Raw genomic sequence first — 19,825 nt, 5'->3', positions numbered from 1 at the left:
TCTAAGTTCTCTGGACTGGACTCAAGGCTCAAGGGATTTGTACGCTGTCTGCCGAACAATGAGAGCAGATATGCTTTAAAACTGTCAGGATTTCAGCGGGAAACACTAGTTTGGTCAGGAACTGAGGCTGGAGGATAACTACGGGACTCAAGGTAAGGAACGCTATTGCTGTGGATTTTCATATTAAAATCCTCATCCTATTATGTTATTTCTCTAACTAGGCAATTAGTTGTCTGTGGGTATTGTTTGGCGCATTTCCATATATGAGCCATGATAAAAGAGTCTATTTTAAGCAGTCACCATAAAAACGCATTGATGTTACTAACAAAAATACTAAATGGAGCTTGCGGCGATACTAATAATAACAATATCAATAGTGTGCGCAACAGAAGCACCAACACAACAAATATGATCTGTTTTATGCTCAGCGGACATCATTTTTCTTCTCCAAATGCATTATGTGGGGAACGAGTGCGGCTGATTGCATTTGAAACGTATTATGGGACATCTGTCTAAATCTGAGATGATGTAATTATATAATTGAACATGTGGAGCTCTTTCCTGGAATATGGTTATTGGTAGTTGGCACGGGCCGAGAACGGCCGACCACAGCCGTTACGAGAGGAGAGAGAGAAAACGAGAGAGAGAATGTTCCAGAACATGATGTCGGCTGCTTTAAAAAAAAATGCTTGGGAACTCTACGGTGTGCTTAGACTGCCATCTTTTAGAAATCAGCCTCATGGAATCATATCCTGCCTTTTGCGCTGCAAAAACCGCCATACATAAATAAACCACTCAGTAGTAGCCTACTGATAGAAATTTGTTTACAAGATCATAGATATATGTACATTTCAAGTCAGCCTGACTCATCTTTTTAACCTTCTAGGGGTTTTTAACATCATAATAAACGTCCTTCATCAAAATGTAGCGCCTGTTTTTCATCAAGCACAGATGAATTATTTGTCTAAAACAGTGCGCACAGCTGTCATTGCGCACAATAGCTATTCTGGTAAGTTTGTGTCAAGCACACACACAATACGCACACTTCTTGGTGGGGTGCACCACAGAAGCAGGTGCTGTAGAAGTTAGTGTTAAGCCTGCTCCGACCATTCATCAGACCTGTTATTCATGAGCTTGTCTGCACTCCACATGCTAAAGAGAAGAAACATGTCAGGCAACTGCCAAACAGAGCGTTCACCTGCACACCTGCACTGCACTCTGCACGATCGGCCCTATCAGTATTCATGCATCTAACTACAGCTGTTTCAGCCCACAGCCATGAAAAATAGTGCGGGGAAATATTTTATGCATAGACATGTTGATTGCAGGGAAAGATTTTTACTGGTGTGTGTCTGTTTAACACGTTGAACACATGTACAGGGCGAACGTAAAGTGTTTTAAGGTGCTTTTGTGTGTATAAATGAATTTTTTATGATCTTTTTATATTCTTTGGCATTGATAAAAGGACAGCTCAGAAAATGAGAAAATAAAAAATTCCGAGAAGCCCCTCCAGCTAATGTGTGAATATATAAGATGAATAAAAAATGACCATAGACACTGATGAGTGGATGCTCCCTCATCGTGATTCTCTATTAGTTACCTTTGAGAACAAAGAGAGAGTCACATTAGGTCACAGAAAGTGAACTCTGAAAAGTTCTCTTTTTGCCGTAAAGCACTCATGTGCGCGTACACAGAGAGAGAGAGAGAGAGAGAGAGAGAGAAAGAGAAAGAGAGAGAGAGAGGGAGAGAGGGAGAGCTAAATGTTCGTAATCCATCCAAAATTACATATGACCACATGTGCATTTAATTCACCGCAAAAATGTAAATTCTGTAATCATTTACTCATTTTCGTGTTGTTCCAAACCAGCATGACTTTCTTCCATGATGCACAGAACAGGGAATTATTCATTTATTTACTTACTTATTTTGAAAAATACTGTTGCTCTTTGCAATGCAATTAGAGTTAATGAAACTTCTGACTTTCAAAAACGACAGCACCATAATATCATACGTATACACCACCAGTCAATAATTCAAAATAATTAACATTTCTTTTAAAAGAAAGCCTATGTATAATGTTAATTAAAAATAATAATTTTAAAATGCAATTTATTTCTGTGATGGCAAAGCTGAATTCTTAGCAGCAATTACCTTCAGTTTTCTGTGTCACATTATCCTTCAGAAATGTTGACTGGATTTGTTTTAGTGTCCAGTTATTATCAATTATTACTCAATTTAAAAATTATATATATATATATATATATATATATATATATATATATATATATATATATATATATATATATATATATATGTGTATGTATGTATGTATGTATGTATGTGTGTGTGTGTGTGCGAAACAAAAGAGATTTCAACACTGATAATGAAAAAAATGTTTCTTAATCAGAGTATTACATTGATTTTCTGAAGGATCTGGACCTGCTGAAAATACAGCTCTGCCGTCAGATTACGTTTTTTAAAATATATGAAAAACATTTTAAATTGTATGAATATTTCACAGCATTTGTTTAAGGTATTCTCTATTTCTGATCAAACGAAAACAACCTTAATGAGCATAAGACATGTTTCAAAACATTAAAAAATAGGAATTATTCTAAAGGTTTGATAAGTGGTGTAGAAGTATCACAACAAATGAATCTGACACCACGTTCCAAGTCTTCAGCTTTGTGTAGCAAGCACACAAAATTTAAGTCAATATTCTCTGATAATCTATTCCAGAGGGCTATTTCCTGTTAGATCAATATATAGAACCCGATTTATTGAAAAGATTTGACTCAACAGAATGATTCAGAAACCTCATGGGGTTTGGCTCTCATTTAAATGAGCAATTTTAATTCTAAGACAACTACTATGGCTTGGCACCAGTAGACTTGGAATTCAGTTGTTGGAAATTAAGTTCTTTTAACTTCTTTAATATTACTTTATTATGCTTTTTGTCATTTGACAGTTGCACTCCTCCAGAGCATCACCGGGATATTTGACCAGGACATAAAAATGGCATATGGTTTTGTAGCAACGTAGCGGTTAGAAACCAATGACAGAAACTGTGGGTAAATGATCCCCTTTGCATATTTTCATCATCCCATATCTAAACGGAGGGCACCATCAACAGATCCCTGAACTTCGGTTACAAAATAGTGGCAAGTATATGACAACGCCAAAAAAAAGGGGGCCAACAGCTAATCTGAGCTCAGGGAAATGTGGAGGCAGTCCTATTCTTTCTTGTGAAGGGAGAAAAGAAAGAGGGGAACACAGACAATGGCATAGCTGATCAGAAACATTAGGCACGGACCAGGCCTGGGCTCCCCGGCAGGTGGTCCGAGTCCAGAGCTCTTCGATGGCTCCTCTTAATCCCCTTTCAGCCGGGTTTCTCTTCCTGCCCCTGACCCCACGCTGCGATGAAGTTATCACCCAATGCAGCCCGGCTCTCTGGCTGCTTCAAAAAACACTGCGGCTTTTATCGAACGCCCATTTATCTGCATGAAAGCCGTGCAATTTGCCCAATAATATCTCCACTCCATACAGAAAAAAGAACGGAAAACTGGCCCATTCAATCAAGAGAAAACATAAATCAAAACCCCTTTCTTTTTGAATTTGAAGGAAGAGTCTAACAATATGTACCATTACTACGAAGAGAAAGGTCAACTGCTATGGAAAACGTGAAGTCGAAACAAAGCAACGAAAAGAAAGATATTAAACGTGTTAAGATGAACAACTGGGGCGGGTTAAAAACCTGGATGTATAGCTTTATAACACTGAAAACTGGGACAAAACAAGTAAAGGAAATGACAAGGGCCAAGATGGCGGCGGTAAGGATTGTAGACTGCACTCTAGTTGCCCTACTTCATCGAGGTGCGGCGTCTCAAGCTGACAAAAGCTCAAGGAGGCAGCTGAAGTGGCAGAGATTTCAAAGCAAGAAGTGGGAGAGTCATTGCGTGCCCACCCGCAGAGACATATGGGGAGGAATACAAAAAGGTTTTTTTGGTGGAGTGTGTTTTTTCTCCCCTTACCCTCCCCCTTTCACTCTTGGTTTGGCGTGGTACGAACAAAGACAGAGTGCATTTTAATATCATAGGAGTGCTGCGCCTTTGATTCCAAAGAACGAATACTATCCAATTGTGTCCTCATTGGCTCATCTAGGCAGCGCCTGTCGCTGATTGGACAACGCCGTTAAGCCTCGGAGGGATGGGAGAAAATATGTCTTGTACACACTGACACACTAACACGGACACAATATGCATTCACGAAAATGCTCAGGCTTTACGCTACAAAGAAAATCAAGCCGTATTAAAACATTTTGATTGTTGACGGGCCAAGCGACTGGTTCGCATAGAGATGTTTGATCCGTATGGATTTCGCAACTTATTTTTTGTGCCTAGCTGTCTCTGATTCATAGTAATGCATAGCATTACATCCCATTTATTATTTCTTGTTCTCAAGGTTAATCTTTTTAACAGCCCTGACCAAATGGAGTAACTAAATGTCATTTCAAACAGGGCATCACTCACCTGACCCTCAAGAAGTGACACATAGGGATACCATCTGGTCAGTCAGATCTGCCTCAAGCGTAAAGGAACTAATCCATGGATGAAGGTCAAGGGCCAGCAGACATCAGAGCATCAAGGCTGGGAATCAGCAAATCAACCTGCAAGGAAAGAGAGAGGAGACGTTTATTGCTTTGAAGACTAGAAAAACGCCAAAAAAAGCGAATTGATGTCATGCCTCACACTGTGGGTTCACCGCACATAGGCAAAGGTCTCTTCAGCTTATTAGAGAGAGAGGTAACAGAGACACTGGGTGTAATTAATGTAGTTCTAACGAGACAGACTGTGATGGAAATTTAAGGTTCATAGTTCAGTCTAGGATGACAATTAATGTTAGTTAAGATCCAAGTAAAATTGGATTTGTGAAGTAAATACAAAAAGTGGACTTATTGGAACTGGAATATGTTTGCAAATTGAGTTGGAAGAAAATAATGCTTTAGGATGCATAAAATGAATAAAAAGTGAGAATAAAGTCAATTTTTAAATGTTACAAAAAGAAAAAAAAAGAGCAACACTAAAGACTGGAGTAGTGGCTGCTGAAAATTCAGCTTTGCAATCACAGGAATAAATAGCTAATTAAAATATATATAAATATATATTAAAAACATTTTAAAAAGTTAATTAAAAAATTTACAACTTAAAACATCTTACCCATCTTGCTTTCCTTTTTCATTTTATTTAGTTGTTTCTAACCAGCTAGGTTCCAAAAATAAGATTCATATATGAGTAAAACATGTATGAATAACAAAGAATAAATAAAACAGTATTACTCTAGTTCGGCTAGTAACTTTATTTGGAAAAGTATCATTATGTGGTTTAAGTCAACTCCAACAATGACAGTTATAAGAAAGTGCAGAACACTAAGTCAAGTTATAAAAATGATAATATAAACCCTGCTGATGCAAGTTACATGAGTAATTCAACCTAAATCTACTAAAGAAAAACTCTGTCTGCGGGACTCAGTATCTTCTAACAACTTTTACCTCACTTGAAAATTCACTATCAAAAGTTGATCTAGGATACTTAGAGTTTTTGTTTTTCTCCAAAACTCATATGTGGGATATGCTTCACATTAAGTCGCAAAAATGAAAATACGAGAAACAAAATCGTGTGTTTTATATTTTTGAGGAAGATGCAGTTTAAACGAGTAAAGGAGACTACCACATCTGAAACAATGACTTGCACTGTTTATCACTAAAATGCAAGGAACGAACAACTAAATAAATGTTATCAGGACAAAAATACATGCAGTGTTTTATTCATGAAAGTTTAAAAGCTGTCAAAAAAAGCCAGTAAAATCAATACATCTCTCTTCACACTAACTACACACTCAGCCTTCAAACAAACCTGACAACCTCCTGACTGGACGTTTATTCCCAACGAGAGGCAGGACACAAGCTTTGATACTACCCAGATAACACACTTTTTTGAAGGCCTGATTATCATTCATGGATTCACCTAATCGGGGTCTAATTGAGATCTATTTGCTGAGTGACACAGTTTTGCATATCCACGTCTCATTTGCAGGAGAGTGTGTGTGTATATGACAGAAGGAGAAGAGAGTGAGGGGCATTAGTTCCCTATGGAGACTGGGATCTGGACAATGGGCGGTTGGAAGATAGCATGAGGGGTTTGGGCGGACCTCCTGGTGAGCTGTAAAGCACAAACAACTCAGTGTTTCAGGAGATAAGAGAGAGAGAGAGAGCCTGTCTCAGCAATCGCTATCATCTACTGGAAACCAAAATCACGATACAACACATCATACGAGACCACACTCAACTACTGAGCTGCATCAGTGCAAATATCCAACAAACATCAGTAATATCTACTGTATACTTTTATATGTTAAGAGATCAAGTAAGATATTCAGAGATGTTTAAAATAAATACTGTAGTGTAGACATGCAGCCTCATTCTCTTGAAAAAACTCAAAACATCTTAACAGTCGAGAATGATATGCACTACGATGCAAAACAAATATATAGAAAATATTTTTACAATTACGTTACCTATCTAGATAGATATTCTCTTCTATATACATATATATTTTGTCTTCTATGTAAATCTATACATGAATCTGCATTTTAGTTAAATGCATATATATATAGTTCATTATAAGTTATTATAAGTTTATTATAATTTTTAGTTTTCTACATAGAATTTTTTTGCTATTTTGAAATATGCATATTTTAAAAGGTTTAATATAATTTTTACTTTAGTTTTTCGCATTTTGCAAAATAATGTTTTTTCTGACATTATAATTGTCTGTTGCTTTTGATCAACTGAATGGATCCTTGCTGAATTATAGATTCAGTTAATTATAGATAGGGTTTTAGTAAATAAAAACATATTTTTAAATGTTTACTATAATTTTTACTTTAGATTTTTGCATTTAATAGAATATATATAAAGACAGAGAGAGAGAGAGAGAGAGATTTCGATCATTTGAATGCATCCTTGCTGAATAAAAAGCATTAAAAACAACGACAACAAAAAAATTAAATAAAACAGAAAACAAAAAAATAAAAAAGCGTGTTGCCATCAAATCTTTTAACAATAGCGTAAGCATTTTACCTTCTCTTGCCACTGACCATTTCACCACTGTGGCAAGTTATTTTCGGACCTTGTTTAAAACCCAAGCACTGATACAAGCACAAGTTCTGTGTGTGGTTGTCCGTGTGTATGAGTGTGTGGGAGAAAGCAAGAGAATGTTTACATGCACAAACTCTCAGGAGGCCATGTTTGATTATTCCCATGGCTGTTGTGAATCTCCTCTACCGAACTCATGAGGGAAATGTAAACCCTCAAAGCAAGAAGCCTCTCGGACTCAAAGTTTTCCAGTCTGTGTGAAGACTACTCCCTGTGAATGCTATAAGAACATGGATCACCTCATAAAAAGATTCTTTGAGCAATGTGTTGACATGAGAACCTCTAGTTCTATGGAAAATGATGCTAAAAGAGGAAGGAAGAAGATAGACGGACAGATAGAGAGAAAGATCAGCTCAAGTCAAGCAGTGATTTTACAAAACAGTCCCAAAGAGAGACACGCTGTCTTGCTTCAAACTGATTTATAAACTGATTCACGAAGAAGCCGTGATGTTATTTAAATTGCATTAGATAACATTTTCTATTTAGACTATTTAGACATTGTTTAACATATACAGTATATTGAAATTAGAGTGCTATAACATGAATTAATTTTTCCTTTTCCTTTCCACTTAGTGAACAATTTTCATAATTTCACAAGATGGGGGAAAAACACTAAATCAAGGCAAAGGTCATTCATACTAATTTTACATAATTTTCACATCTGAATGCTAGCAAAACATCACTATTGAGCTTGCAATGAAACAAGTCATCAATTTATTACAGTTGTAGCAAATGGAGGACAAATTAATTTTCACAGTGAAAATCTCCATGAGGTCCAGCACTTGAATGTTCCTCACAACTGATTACAATCATCACCCATTAAGCTATTTTACAGTAAGAATGTGACGCAAACGATTTATTGCTACCGATGAGAAATATGAAAAAGTTCATTATAGCTGTACTTTTGAAATGTATCTAACTACTTCTTTTCATTGCTAACATAAAGAAAATCCCTAGGATGAAAAGGCAGAGCAATGGTATGTGATTGATTATAATTGTGTTGACAGTCTTCTCTCATTCCTGGAATAGTTGGAAGCTGAATTTCAGGATGATCCACGAACGCCTCATTGCAGCTGCAGATGACCTGTATCCTACACATCGCGGCTGGTTGGCAGTGCTGTATGCATGAAGTCTTACAATTGAAAACAAAAAGAGATTTTGAGGACTGCTCTGTAATTAATTTACTTTAGCGTTCATTCATGTCAAAATTTACAAAACAAGACTCTTGGCAGACTATGACGGAAGCAAACGCAGAATAACGTTTTGGAACATTTGAATTTGCAATTTGAAAAAAAGAAAGGAAAAATCACAATGATATTAAATTCCATAAATTAGACCCAATATGCATGTCATGCTGTACAATAACAATACTACTACTACTAATAATAATAATAATAATATAAAACTGAAAAATAATAAAACATTATGTTTCTCTTATGTTTACCAAGGCTGCAATTATTTAATAAAAATATAAAGTAAAATTTTGCAATAGTAAATAATAGTTGATAGTTTATAGTTTTGTAATAAAGTAGTAATAGTAGATGTAACTTTGTATTTAAACACTTTTTAAAATGTAATTTATTCCTGGTATATTTTTAGCATCATTACTCCAGTCTTCAGTGTCACACAATCCTTCTGCTCAAGAAACATTTCTTATCATTATAAAAGTTGAAAACAGTTTTTCCCCTCTCCAGGATTCTTTGATTAACAAAGTAAAAAAAGCAGCATTTATTTGAAACAGAAATCTTTTGTAACGTTATACCAAAACACTGAAGCATTAATTTCAAAACCAACAAACAAATCATTTTATCATAATTTCAATGCAGAAATAAATATTTTACGCTCATTTATTTATTTATTCATTTGCCTGAACTGGCCATTGACAACACGGCTGAAGACAGAGAGAAGCATACTCTGTGTCTACATGTGAACACTGAGTAAAGCAACCGCTCCTAGTATTACAACGCAGACAAGAACTGTTACTTTTTGCTTATTCTTTTTTTCCTCCTTTCCTTCCTTTCTCACTATCCTGTCTCACTTTTCCGGAAGCCAGACTTTTCAGTTCATTAGTAGTCCATAAAAACAATTTCAATTACAATCATTCTCATTTTTACATGTTTACAGCTTAGACTGGAATTCCCTGCGTCGGCGAAGGGGGGGATGTTTTATGCATCAAGGCACCGTGCGCGAACACGATCCTCTCAGGGCTGAGGTGGGACTCGCAGGAGGTTAATCATATGAGTTACAGAGCATTAGAAACGAGGAGAGAAAAATGTAGTGAAATGACAATCTGCTTTTCTCAAGCCAGCGCTGGTGGGAGAAGCGCTGAAAGGCTTGAATTTCCTTTAGGCTTCTACTGTCTGCCTCATACACCTGGAAGCAATCAGGAGTAACCTTATTACATAGAATAACAAGTACTATTTATACCACTGATCACACTTGCCTTATTTCTCTAATGGTGCCAAGATTCAGTTGCAAATTGCTTGTGTCACTTTCCCCCCTCAACTCCTAAGAAGGTGTTGCTGACCTGTCCAACTGAATAAGAGGCGAGAAGTAGAAAATGGAGGGCAAGAACGATAAAATAAGCGTGTAACTACTAAAAAGCCCTGCACACAAAGTGAGTCACAAAGACGGCGAAGGGAGACTGAACTCTAGAATTTCATAAAATCGGACTGGAGTAAACAAGCTATGACAGCTTGTTTGAGACGCCTTTATTTTTAAAACCAATTAAAAGATACATTAACATCAGAGGTCAAGGGCACTGCCATCTCTGTAGTTACAGTGTGTTTATGCAGTGAGGCCCTTGCTATGTAAATGTTTAGCTATATTTTTACTTTAAAGAAACATAATCCAATTTTATGCAATTGACAGTCATTATTTATTTTACAACCTGATTATGACCGATTTAGTATAAAAAAAAAGAAAGAATGCAGTACCCTACTTCTATGTTTAGCTTTCGAACAAAGTCTCATCTCTCAACACCATCCCCCCTCGCAGTTTCCATTTTCATGGCAAGCTCGTAGCACTTTGAAACGGTCTGTCCCGTCTTCATTCACAAATAAATGAATGCTGATACAGCACCATAACTCTCGATCCCTTTCCCTTTGGGACTGTCTAGTCCACCAAGGCAAATTAGAGCTCACGTTCTCCCCCGAGAGCGCTTGCCCCATTTTACGACAATCACAACTGTAAAACACGAGCCCTGATTTTCTTCACAAAGTCTTTAAGGCTTGTATTATAAATGCACATAGCATTTTTCAGGCCTTTGCTGCCCGTCGCTGTCACAGACAATATGTTCTCAAAGCAGGGGCAGAGAGAATCAAAACATTTCAATGCCAGACACATCTCCGCTCGGTGACTGGACTTCAGACTCGGCGCACAAAGCGGCTGAAGGAGAGGAAATTTGCTGAAGAGGTTGCACGAAGGATTATGTTGTGATTTTAATTGAAAGGATTGTGAAATCGGCCCTATTCAGCTCATGGCGTCTCACAGCTGGGGCACTGGGATGGAGGCCTACTTTAACGGCACACTGAATAACCACCCTCTCTACCCACAATCCACCTCTGTAGCCTGATCTGGCATGCCAGCGTCTCATTGGCTTGTCGTCTGATTTCAGTTAAAGACCCCCTCCCTGGCAACCCATTTGGTAGAGACGAGAGAAAAATAGCACCCGCAATCACTTGGAGGAGCCAACCAATCACGTCATTCGCACTAACATGGGCGCTATTACCCCCCGGTTTTTACTATACAGAGAGGCACATTTGAACAGATGAAAAGAAGCAAAAAGAAACATGAAAAAAATATGTTTATGAGCACAGTAGCTTGATCCTCACAAAGATATGTAGGTATAGAGACAAAAATAAAGAGCAGCAATGGGTAGAGAGAGAAAACATGGCTGCCACGAGAGGATAATAAAGCTTGTGCGTATAATATGAACAGAACTGAGACAGCATTTCCTGACTGAATGCATAATGTTCAGTGGAACCCAAACACTAAATTAAAATGATATATCCCAAATTTGACAACATGCCAAGCATTGAAAACCTTTCCTATCTATTAGAGAAACACAAGCACAAGCGTGTAGCATTGTGTACGTGTTTGCTTGTCACAGCATGATGGCATAGTGAACATTCTGCCTTCCCTTCTCCTCTCTTTCACATCACTTCATTTACTTTTCAACTTGTCTTTCTTGTTTTTCTAACTATTATATTATATTACTGGCATGATATTGCTATGTCTCGTTATGCAATCGCATATTAAGCGTTTTTTATACAAGTAGTCTTCTCATGCAAGTGTTCTGTTATTTGTCATGCCGGTGAAGTACAATGAGAGAAATGTATTTAAATAATGTATGTAAAAATGGGATAGCAGTAATGCAGAAAAGTGAAAAATTTCAGAGGTGGGAGAGAAGAGGCAAACAATAAAAAATGGTTTTCATTCTTTACGATAAAGGACAATGGAGAGGCGCTCATCACTTTCTTGGCATCTTCTGTCCTTGCTCTAACCAGGATTTGTGGACACGTGTATACATAAATACTTGAAAAATGCATAAAAATATGTGTGTATTCATATTAAAAAGTCAAAATATGCTTCTACTTTTTATATAATTGTAAAGAGTTTAATCATTTATTCATTATTTGTTTAATTGCAAATGCAAAAACCTTTTCTTTCAGTGGTATGGATAGTTTTTATTTATTTTAAAAAGGGTTTATATGAAACACTGTTAGAAGCCTATGAGATGCCCTCTTTTAGACAGCTAAGTAAACACGAGTGTGTGTGTGTGTGTGTGTGTGTGTGTGTGAGAGAGAGAGAGATAGGGAGAGAGAGGAAGAGACAGAGACATGCCTCTGATGGGCCTGAAATCTGCCACAGGCATGAATGTCTTCTTGTTCAGATGGCCAATTATCACAAATGAGGCAACAATTAAATAATTAGCTAAAGCCCGATGTAACAGGCTCTAGTCACAATTAAGACAAAAGACGGGACACAAAGCATGTGTAATTAAAAGAAGTCGGTGGAAACACTGAAATATATAAAAGCAACGCTTCACTAATCGTAATAATATTGAATGTCTATCAGAAACAATCATTTTCACATTTATTTATTAGTTGATGATTTTTTTTTTTTACACCAAATGAGCAAATAAATGACTTTCATTGTTTTTAGTTTTTAATATGACTAAATGTAAATGCATATAGTGCAGGGTAATAACTGATTAGATCTGAATAACATAATCAGATTCCAAAAACTGAAGCGCTTGCAATTACATTACATTACATTTTAGATTACTCATAATCAGACCACAGTTCAATTTTATTGATTCCATCATTTAAAAAAAATATTTGCACAACAGCAATGCAATATACACACCGTATTGCTTATCCCTAATTCTACATTTTCATCTGTTAAATTGTCCTTTCTTAAATAGCCTAACACATATGTGACGCTGGACCACAAAAGCAGTCATAAGTGTCAATTCTTTTTAAATTGAGATTTATACAAGAATAAATGCTGGATAAATAAGCTTTCTATCGATGTATGGTTTGTTAGGATATGGCAATATTTGGCTGAGATACAACTATTTGGAAATCTGGAGGGTTTGACAAATGAAGTTATTAGCAATGCATATTACAAATCAGAAATTAAGTTTTTGATATATTTACAATTAAAAATGTACAAAATATCTTCATAGAACATGATCTCGACTTAATATTCTAATGTTTTTTGGCATAAAAGATAATGGTAACACTTTAAAATAAGGTTCATTAGTTAACGATTTTTACCTACATTTGTAAAAAATGAACAATACTTCTACAGCATTTAATAAGTTAATGTTCATTTTAATTTGTTAATCTTTTTAACCACAAGATTTGTTTGTTAACATTAGTTAATACACTGTGAACTATCATCAACAGACAATGAACGACTGTATTTGTATTAACTAACATTAAACAAAGATGAATAAAGAGTGTAATAAATGTAGTGTTCATTGTCTGTTCGTGTGAATTAATACATAAACTAATGTTAACAAATCACACCTTATTGTAAAGTGTTACCAAGATAATTTTGATCTATACAGTGTATTTTTGGCTGTTAATACAAATATACCCCAGCGAATTAAGACTTAAAGAAGGTTTTGTGGTCCAGGGCACTTTCCGAAAATCTTTAAATTCTGTAAACATTCACAGAAAAACCAAGCACTAGTCAGGTGGCTCACTGTACACAGAAAATTGAGAAGCCATCCAATATTTGACCACCGTTTAACAAAAACTATTTAAAAAATATTTGTAAGTGTTTTGCTAGCTTTCTTTAGTGAGTGATTTATTTTAAATACTATTCATTTAAAATGTTTTATTGCAATTTGACATTTTCATGATTTAATTAGTTATTTGCTTTTCATTAAACTCACAAACCCCCTGCAGTTCCTTCACAAATTGGGAGACCTTGATGCAATGCGGTGTTTAATGCTCTTCACGTTGTTAATAATAAATGGAATATCTTTTCTTTCTTTTTGTATTGCATATAAACAAGATTTTCATATGTGATAAAAAGTTAAGTCAAAAGTAACCTAAAAGTAATCAAAAAGTAGTCTTATTATATTACCTGTAATGTGTAATGTAATGAATTACACACACACACACACACACACACACACACACACACACACACACACACACACACACATACAGTATATATGTATTTAATTTTAATTTAAAATGAGCCTTGAATCTGAAAAATTACAATAATTAGTATAGAAATGCCTAAATCTAACCAATAAAACTGGAATAAACAGACAGGGACAAAAAAGAGAAAAAAAGGGGAGAGTAAGAAAAAGCAGCTATTCTTCAAACTGTGCAGGGAATATCCTCATACCAGAGCAACAAGGTAAGTGGAGCTTTTAGATGTAAAAGCAGCATGTGAGTGTGTGTCTGCGTGCAACACAGAAACAGCATCTTGCCGCGACACAACAAATCTCCTTGGCTCAAGGATTTCGCACCTAGGTGTAAATTGGAGCCTGTTTTGGCCGAGAGTAAACAGGTCTTTTCGTGTCAGGACCTGAAGCACCATGCAAATCTAAATTCCATCTGTGTTAGCACAACTCAAAGCACACGGCGTAACGTGCGGGAGATTTGCAACAAACATATATTTGAAACGCAGAATGTAAACAGCAGATCATATCGGTTCTAAAGACTCTTAGCGCCCCAGTATCTGTTCTCCAAAAGAATAAGCGGGAAGGAGAGAAACCGAAAGCGCGAGACAGGAGGGGGTGGGGCGGAGGGCACCGCGGACTCCTGCTGAGGAGAGCCAACTGTGCCCTCTAATGGCTGCATATCAGCTGAGCAGAGATGGAAACATAATGTATATTTCAGCGACTTGGCTTCCAAGCTGTTCTTTCAGATGTTATCTTGCTATCGCATTGGCGCCAAGACCTGTTTTGACTGTCAAAGCATTAAAAGCACATGTCAGAAGTAGTTGTGAATGAAAAATGCAGCTGGTTTCAAAACTTCAATCGTAAATACATGAAGATTGCATGTTGCTGACGGGTTTTAAGAGAACTCAAACAATATGAGACTAAGTCGCTATGTGTCTGAATGCGCCCCAAGAAGTAGAAATTCACCAGCTCGGCGGTGTTCTCGTGTGTGTTAAACAACATCTGCACAAAGTTGTAACTCATATCAGTACAAATGATGAAAACGCTAAAACTTCTGACCTGTATTAGATGGATTAATAAAACTTACCCGTTTGAAATCCCCCTTAACTTCCATGATAACTGCACCTTCTCGTTGACGAATGCGTGTGTTTTTTTTTAATCTTTTGATAGATTAACGATGAAAAATCCCATAAGTATGGACATTAAAGTTAAAGGTGAGCTCTTCTCAGCTGAGAAAACAGCTGTTATGTGAGGTGTACTGCCGATGGGATTGAGAGAGAGAAGCGTCAGAAGGGGTCAGTGCCATTGTGCACATGTCAAACGGAGGGGGCCATCGCACCAAAGACACCCGTCTTGCTGGGCTCTTGTTCAGGCCGCCCATCCACGGCTAAAGATGTTTAGATTGGCTAGGCGGGAGGAGGGATATTAGCTTTGGTCTTCACCCCACCTAAGGTGAGGAAACAAGGGAAGCGCAGCATTAACCCAACCCACCCAAACACTGGGCAGGAGAGCTGCAGCGGCTGAGAGCAAGACAGTGGAGCTCCAGCAGAAACGCAGAGAAAAGATTCTGTGCCAGGGGTGGAGGGACGGAGACATGCGGGCGGACAGGGGGAGGGCTCACAAAGGAGCGGCGCAGCGATGAAGACAGCCTTGAAGACACCTGAGAGACAGCGGCAGAGTGGAAAGCCACGGCTGATGTGTCAAAAGCAGCAAATGCGCTCTGACACGGGTCAATCCCTCCCCTGCCTCTATAGGTCAGAACCCCGTCACCCTGGCAACCGTTCAGACCGTGCATCTATGGCAGCGAGTGAAACCATTCACACAGACACATTTCAACACTTGTCGGCAACTTCATTAAGCAGAACTGCTAAATAAATAGACATGCTTACACTTTAAAAAATAAATAAAAATTAACATTTACACTGTACTCAACTGTGCAATAAGAACAAGCTATAATGCACTTATTATATTCCCACCTATTTCTTGGTCACAATCTGATTTTCAGACAACAAGAATAAAGATTTAATAAAAAACATAATACTGATTTAAATAAATATATACATAACATAATATATACATACCTAAAATTATGAATCTATATATGTAATTATTTTTTTCTTTCTTTAATGTAAGAAAGAAAAACGTTGTGATTGTATAATAGCTTTTTTCCCTAAAGATAAAAAAAAAATGTTACTTTCAAAGATATTATCTTTGCCCTTTTCGCACTAAATGAAACCACACCCTGAAATGGTCCATTTCTCCCCTTAGAGAAATGCGCCGTAACACAAGCTAGAACAAGAACAATCTCTCTGCTCCATCAAACACACACACACACACACACCTTTAAGTGCATAAAAGGATGTAGGCATGCACACACACTGAGGACATCGTCTTTCAAAGGCTGTGGTTAGTATAATCTAACTTTGAAATTTATCTTCAGTTTTGGTTTAGATCGGATGCCTCAGATAAGCAAATTGTTTTAATGATAACTGAAATTAAATATTGTCAAGCAAAAATGTAAGGTCAAATGGAATAATGAGACTCTTTCTATTCTGCTTGATGAAACATTAAAAATAGTGTTTGTAAACCCTGATGCTGCAACATCTAGGATCTGCATACATATTTTGAACCACTCTAGGAATGTTTTAAGAATTAAAAATACTTTTTTTTCTTGTTGTTTTATTATTACATTTTATTCCTACTTAACATGTAGTCCTGTAGACACATTCTTACTAAATAAATTCAGGTTTTGAAAACAACACAGAATGTCCTCTATGCAAATGAAAAATTCTTTGGATGCATTCTTGGTGAAATGGTATGTTAATTGCTTTATTTTATATTTTTCAAAAATGTACACCTTGTTGTTATATAAAAAATATTTATATTATACATTTCTTTCAAATCATTTGAAACATTCCTTGAAAAAATATTTTTTTTTTAAAATGTGACACTGCAATATGAAAAGGTAAGATTAGGAAAACTATATGGAGAGCATCTGTGGCATGCTTTTAATTATTACATAAATGTTTCAAATCATTTAATTAGTCAAAACAAATAAATAAACATTCACATCTGTACTTACAATGCATGTGCATGGGATGCCACATTTACTGTGCATACAGCATTCGTATTCATTCATTTTTGGGCATGATCAAATAATAATAATAATAAAAAAAAACATCAGAAATGTAATTTACATTTCTATAAGTGTTTCATCTAATGCATGTTCACTTGCATTTATGATATGACATTAACACACGTTAAACATTGATTAATTCAATGTCAAATAAATGTTCTTTTTTGTAAAATGTAAATACTAAAATGACTGAAATGATTGGTATTTCAGTTACAGGAAAATTAAAAATAGTTTTCCGGGTTTATTAACTAAATAGATTAAGTTAGTCTAATAACGGGGGAGGAAAACAATGATAATAATATCCGATATCCTACACATTGTTTGAATGTTTCCTTATTTTACCTTTCTAAGAAATGGAAATAAATAACATTACAAGCAAAGCACCTTTCAGGGAAAATTCAGTGTTTAAATATCTTTCAGTATGCCAGGAACAGAGAAGACCAATTCATTATAAACCTATTAGCATTTCTACATCATGTGAAGAGCATAGTGACTCTGAAGTATGACTAATTAGTTTATCGAAGCAATATGGAGCTAAGATATACACGGAGTGGATTCTAACCCCATGGTGTATGGAGCTGAAATAACAATCAAGAAAGATATACAGTCATTACTGAGGCACTGAAAAAAATATAAATCTATATATTTTTCATATATATATATATATATATATATATATATATAGAGAGAGAGAGAGAGAGAAATTTTGCCATAGAAAATTTCTGTATTGAGTTGAGTTTTATATATTTTTTATATATGTTTTATTATATATATATGACAATTACAATTATATATGTCAATAATACATAATAAAAACTACATTTATCATGGATGAACCAACTTTAACTTTAAACTAAATAATGAGGGGAAATAAACATCCCAAAACAAAATTAGAAAAGAGATTATTATTATTTTATCACTATCATTATTATTATATGAAAAATACATCTGTTCTGATCTTTGCACTACTTTTCTCTTGTTCTGTCTCCGGGAAAACACTGGGAGAAACGGTCATAAATCAGCATTTCTTTTCCAAAAGAGCTCAAAACTGACGATGACATCAGCACCTCATCAATATTGATGTGTGTATATAGTACACAGCAGAGATGGAGGGCTACCGTAATGAGCTCCATTATGAGTTAAGGGAGGAGCAGGAGAGTTGTGGTAAAGAACAGAGGCGCCACGGTTCTGTGCACTTTAGAAGGTACGGCCATGATCCAAAAAACAGCTTCAGCCCCATCGAGGGACTAATGACTGAACAGAGAAACGAAACAGCAAATGGTGTGGGCTGAAACACAGAGGACCGGAGTGTTGTTTGTAAACTGTAAACATAACCAGCATACTGGCTTCCTCAAGCATTCTCACGTTACCTTGAGGTGACTTCTGAGGCAAAACTTAATGCAAAGGCCCACTCGGGCCCCGAGAGCTACTTCAAAGGCAAAGCCACAGCCCTCATCCCGATGTGGTGTGGCGAGCACTCTTTGCCCTGACCTGATCTGAGCTGAGCTGGCAGACAGCTGGGCCACATGGAGCCCCTCTCCGGTGCTTGGAGAACCGGTGCATCTGCCGCTGAGCCGAGCGCGGGTTTCTACTGTATATTTAGAATTGACAGATTGCTGTGTATATTTTCCAGAGTTTTCTCTCTGACTTCCACAACCTTTTCTCCTCTCTGTCACTCTTTGCAGGTACAGTAATGAGGCCTGCAGAGAGAGATAGAGAAATAGATAGAGAGAGCTAGAGAGTGGGACTTCTCAGGAGAGAAGCGAGTAGTTGCAGAAAGGATGTTTGCATGCTGGTGTGTGTGTGTGTGTGTGTGTACTCGTTATGGAACGCTGGATGTCATCCCACATGTTGCGACTAAAGACACGGTTTCAACGGAAGACGAATTAAGAAAAAGTAGTAAACTTCGAGTCTGAATGCCCGTCTCCAGGTCCAGCTTGGAAACTGGATTGCTGTAGACTGTATTGTACATCAGAATAAGTTTAGTGACAGAATATATATAAAATATTAGCCACTTATTAACACATATTTTGCCCATCTTTTTTTTCTTAAAAAGCATGTTATGCAAGTATTTTTTATGCAAATATATGGAAAAGAAATTACTTTTTTTCTAGTTGTTTTTACATTGGTTCTGGCATATTGTTGGAAATAAATAGCAAATAATATATTTACCACTATCAGGCTGAGTTTCCCCTGAATTGTTATATTATTAAAGTAAATATTTCCATGCAAAGCTATACAGGAAGGTTTTTTTTACAGCAACGAGTGATTAATAGATTATATGAATAAAATGTTTTTCTCTTTTTTTCTTCCGTGTGTGTGCGTGTGTGTGGGCATTGATCCCAAAAGGGAGAAACGTCTTCATGTGCTTTGCCATTTCATTGTGTTGGCAGTTGGAGGCCATTTTGTGTGGGCACTGGAGGAGATGACAGTCGCTGCTTATAGACCAGATGCCTGCCACTGACAGAAACTTCATCAGGCTAACACACTCTCTGAATAGACGAAGAAAGAGAAAGCCTGGTAGACCAACAACAAAAAAAAAAAGACCCTGAGATGAGCACACACAAACGTAGAAGTTTTACTTGTACATCTGCTCCATCTCACTCAAAGAAAAAAAATAATGCCTGGCTGTATGAGGACCTTTGGCATTTACCTCTCACAGTCATGGTGACCTGACCGTAACCCTTCTGACCATCATTTCCAGCTCTTACGCCCAAAATTTCAGCGGTATTTACAAACAGTGCTCTATAAGCAAACCAAACCTTCTGCAAGGCCACCAATTAAGGCTAGTGTGTAGTCAAGTAAAGAGCACTATGGAAGATCA

The 19,825-nt window shown here is 36.6% G+C and overlaps 1 long non-coding RNA gene across 1 annotated transcript in view; it reads right to left on the bottom strand.

Moving 5' to 3' along the window:
• Nucleotides 1–2,977: 2,977 nt before the first annotated feature.
• Nucleotides 2,978–19,825, bottom strand: part of LOC122333031 — a 183,067-nt gene continuing 166,219 nt past the window's right edge. Inside the window, exon 4 of the long non-coding RNA XR_006248576.1 lies at nucleotides 2,978–4,666. This is a non-coding gene — a long non-coding RNA (uncharacterized LOC122333031). The remainder of the gene's footprint in view (nucleotides 4,667–19,825) is intronic.

This window comes from Puntigrus tetrazona, chromosome 1, assembly GCF_018831695.1.
Source record: "Puntigrus tetrazona isolate hp1 chromosome 1, ASM1883169v1, whole genome shotgun sequence".
NCBI classification, from domain to species: Eukaryota; Metazoa; Chordata; class Actinopteri; order Cypriniformes; family Cyprinidae; genus Puntigrus; species Puntigrus tetrazona.
The sequence above is the reverse complement of the archived record's forward strand: the minus strand, read 5'-3'. Positions and strand labels throughout refer to the sequence as shown.